This window comes from Ambystoma mexicanum, chromosome 11, assembly GCF_040938575.1.
Source record: "Ambystoma mexicanum isolate Mex_15411 chromosome 11, UKY_AmexF1_1, whole genome shotgun sequence".
Lineage (NCBI taxonomy): Eukaryota > Metazoa > Chordata > Amphibia > Caudata > Ambystomatidae > Ambystoma > Ambystoma mexicanum.
This window is the reverse complement of record NC_090934.1, coordinates 799,657,494-799,662,006: the sequence shown is the minus strand read 5'-3', so window position 1 is coordinate 799,662,006 and position 4,513 is coordinate 799,657,494. Positions and strand designations below refer to the sequence as shown.

Here is a 4,513-nt window from a genome sequence, read left to right as displayed (position 1 = left end):
CAATGTTAATGGGCTGCACCGCACACGTGCCCTCCCTTCATCATAGATTTTTGTTGAACATTATTCATCCAATGTTGACGGGTTGCATGGTTTTCTGCAGCCACTTACAACTGATGCAGTCATATGTTTTTAATTTGATTGGCTGTAGCAGCGTTTGGATGCACATGCTGCACTGCAACAGCCAAAAACACAGTTGCTCACACAGTTGCTCCGGCCTCCCACTCACTCCGACATTCACCTCGTGCATGAGGCATGGCAGCAGGCACCTTGGTTGGAGGCGATCTACTGACACAGTAGAGTGACTTGTGTTCCACTTCCAGCTTTTGAAGCCTATACACTGGGAAGTGGCACTATTACCTTGGACAACAGGGATGGACTGGTGGCACTGGTGAGTAAAATAGAGACTGCTTGCATGTATGGCCATGTCCGACTGGGAGGCACCCTGCCTGAGTAGCTCTTGTTAATTAGGGCAACCTGGCAGCTCAGGGCCACATGGGCCCCTAGCAGACTGCAGCAGGCCTCCTTGACGCCTCCTGCTTCCGACTGGCAGCCGCCAGCCAGTCCCGGATTTATTATGCAGAGAGGCTTGGAGCTTCCCGAAGGGCTGGGGTCGGGTCAGTACCTCCCTTCTAACCCTTGCTTAACAGGGTTTCCAGCAGGATCAGCCCAACCCCTGCCCTTACGCTTGCAACGCATACTTACCTGGCACTGGCAGGGGAGAGTCTGTAATCAGAAAGGCAGAACTCCATGAGGCTCATCCATTGCACATCGGATTTGACTGCTGCAATGTCCTCAAATGTGGGATACTCCACTCAACTGCCATATGTCCGGTAGTAGGGGACTGCATTCTCGCTTTTCACTGACTTATTGGTGAAAGAAAGAAAAAGTAAAGTGCGTTTGTGATGTGCGAGTAAGAAGGAGATAGAAAGTAAGTAGGTTGGTTTCACACAGAGCCCCTGGCCTTGTAGCAGAATTCCTTTTGCTGCAGACAAGAGGGTTAGCGCTGAGCTGCTCAGGTCTACAGCATTCACTGGAGGTGGAGGGGTGAAGTGCACAGGCTCCTAGTCCTAGCATCAGACTTGCGCGGCGGGCCCTGTGCGCCCCATGGTATCAGGTGCCCTTGTTGTTCTTGAAACCACCAGACATGGGCAGACTGCAACAGGCCTGCACAAGCCCTCCCGCTTACAACTGGCAGCCAGGCACAAATTCATTATGCAAAATCTGGTGCAGAGCAGCAGGGCCCGATGGAGAAAAGAACTGTGCTACAATGTGGCTCTTCTACTTGGCTCTGCCTGTCGAAGCTTCCCTGACATGGGCCAGGCAGCTCTGCAGAGGCACAGGGCTTCTGGAAGGTCTGGGGCTGGATCAGTGTCTGCCTCACCCTTGCTTAGCGTGGCTTCCAGGACAGACCCAACCGCTGCCCTTAAGCTTGCACTCATACTTACTTGACAGGGGAGTCTGTGTTCAGAAAGACAGAGCTCCCAGTCGTGAGGCTTACCCACTGCACTTTGTATCTGCTGACCCCTGCTGTGTTCTCAAATGCGTGACACTCAAGGGCATTATTTCTGGTAGAAGGGCACTGCGTTCACACTTCCCCTGATTTATTGGTGAAAGAAAGAAAAGTGTGTGTATATGTGTGTGTGTGTTGTGTGTGTGAGCAAGAAGGATGGTTGCAGACATCATTTTGCGCAGGGGTGTTGCTAGGTCTGGAAAAGACCCGGGGCTACGCTGATGTCGGAACTGTCGGGACTGGGGGCTAGCTAGCCTTTTGGTTGTAGCTCCTGAGATTCTATCAGGGGCTAGAACCAAAAGATCAGGGGCTATAGCCCCCTTAGCCCGCCCCTAGCAACACCTCTGAGTGTAGTAGTCAAAGAGGGCTAGGGCTGAAATCCAAAGGGGTGCAGTGCACAATCACAGGTTCCAGTCCTAGCATCAGACATGCGTGGCGGGCCTTGTGCACCCCATGATATCAGGTGGCCAGGACAGGGCAGTTTCTAGCCAACTTGGTACCTCATTTAGACATCAAGTGTTCTGTAGCTCATGTTAGATAACCCTTTTGCTACTTGTACTCTTGTGTTGTGTGGCTGCTCGGGCTGGGTAAACATTCGAAGATGCGAGCTAATAGCCAGGCAAAACATGCATCTGCTCTTGACCTGGTATGATAAATACAAGTTCTCCACTTGCACATAGACAGCAGCAGCACAACACTTTGTTTCCATGCAAATAAATGAAATTTCTTTTTTAACCAGGTAATGGATAAACTATTTAACTTCAGAAGATCCAAGTCTTCCTCATCAAAAGAAGGGCAAGATAAGGTACATGTGCGAATTGGAGAGATTTTTGAGTACAACGCTGATGTGGGCCTGATTTGCAGAGTATGTGCGGAAGCTAAAGTTACTGTAGAATTTTGTACAGGAAAGAAATGGGCCGATGGGTGGAAATTGGAGTACATGAAACGCCATTTAGTTGGAAAAGTTCATATATTAAGTCACATATTAAGGTCCAACGATTATCCGCACCCTATTAGCATCACTTTGTTAAAGTTGAACTTAGAAAGTGTGCCCTAATAGCGTCACTGTGTTAAAGTTGAATGTAGAAGGTATTCCCAACATCATTGAGTGTGCCCAAATAGCGTCACTGTGTTAAAGTTGAACTTAGAAAGTGTGCCCTAATAGCGTCACTGTGTTAAAGTTGAATTAAGATGGTATTCCCAACATCATTAAGTGTGCTCTAATAGCGTCACTGTGTTAAAGTTGAATTAAGATGGTATTCCCAACATCATTAAGTGTGCCCTACTAGCACCACTGTGTTAAAGTTGAATTTAGAAATGTGTCCTAATAGCATCACTGTGTAAAGTTGAACCTAGAAAGTACTCCCTACATCATTGAGTGTGCCTAATAGCATCACTGTGTTAACGTTGAATTGAGAAGGTATTCCCAACTTCATTGAGTGTGCCTGGTCGCATGCACTTTACTAATTACCAGAATATCACACTACTACGCTTACTCTCTCCTATACACCACCATTCAACTAGAACACAGCTGTACTTTGACACATACAGCTGTATGGGTGTCATACTAACAACATCCATCAAACTACCCATCATCCTAATAAAACACAACTAGCTGAACACATACCAGCTAGCTTTGACGTTTCCTCAGGCCTAACGCAGCCAGAACTCAGTCTGGGCGTCCACCCTCCAGACTGAACACATTCAACTTATCTCCTCAACACCACACCTACCACTAAGAAGCAGCTATCGTGCAACAACCACACCTACTGCACACATACCTGGTGCGCCCACGCACTTTACAACTCTCTCTCTCTCTCGACTAACTTGAACTGCGGTTCCAGAGGGCATTCAACCTACCAGTGCTTTGAGATCATACCAATGATACATAAGGCGCTATACAAATGCCAAGTAACATAACATAACATATGTCTCTGCTGTACAGGCTCTCAGGCACAAGAATGCAGCAGAGAAACTGGGGTTTGGATTGCGTAGTATGCTGGCACAAACATCAACTGAGAGAGTTAATAGATTGGCCATGGTTGAGCGACAACAGTCCAAGCCTGAAGAGGTGAAAGTTCTTCTGCACAATGTTTTGCTAGCTGTACAATTAAACACTTCCATGCTACCTGTGCAAGAAATCCACAATCACATAGCGCACTACACCAAAATACCAGATAGCTGGGGATGTAAAAATGATGTGTTTGAATTCCTGGAGTTCATCAACACCGTAATCAGATCAGAAATCATGGTAGAAGTTCACAATGCTCCACTTCACACTCTGTTGATGAAAGCACTGACATTTCAGACAGTAAAATGTTAGTTATTTACTTTAAAATTAGATCTCTTACAGCAACACCACATTCAATGTACAAAACAGTGTTTGGTGGAATTGCTAAATTAACGTCTTGCAATGCTGAAGCTGTCACTTCAGCAACTACTGAATTTTACTCTGCCTATGGTCTGAATCTGCAGGAAATGGTGATGTTCACATCAGATGATGCATCCGTTATGCTTGGCAAAAACAACAGTGTTGCTACAAGGCTTAAACAAACTATTCCACATTTAATTGAGCAACACTGTGTAGTTCACCGTGAAGAATTGAGCATCGGGGATGCTTGGACAAAGGTGCCAATGATTAGGGAAGTAAAAACCTTGTTAAGAACTGTTTATTCTGTGTTTTGCAGATCTCCATTGAGAAAATCAGTCATTGAATGTGATGCTTTGTCATTTCGACCCCTCAATGAAGTGAGGTGGTTATCAAGAAATTTTGCAGTGAATGCATTAATGTGCAATTATGAGGTGTTGCTAAAATACTTTGATCAGGAAATGAAGGAGAAAAATGATCCTATAGCAAAATACTGTTTTAAGAAACTGTCTGATCCCACTTATCACATTTCTTTAGCAGTGTTAAATGATATTCTTTGCGATCTAGCAGACCTGTCCAAGTTACTCCAAAAAAGCAGTCTCACCCCAATTGAAGCCATGCAGTTTGCACGCTGC

At 45.9% G+C, this 4,513-nt stretch overlaps 1 non-coding gene across 1 annotated transcript; it reads left to right on the top strand.

Annotated features, from left to right (window-relative positions):
- Window positions 1-1,437: 1,437 nt before the first annotated feature.
- On the top strand, window positions 1,438-1,600 carry LOC138505325 (U1 spliceosomal RNA). Its single transcript, XR_011280134.1, has one exon. It is a non-coding gene; the product is annotated as a U1 spliceosomal RNA (small nuclear RNA).
- The last annotated feature ends 2,913 nt before the right edge of the window (window positions 1,601-4,513 follow it).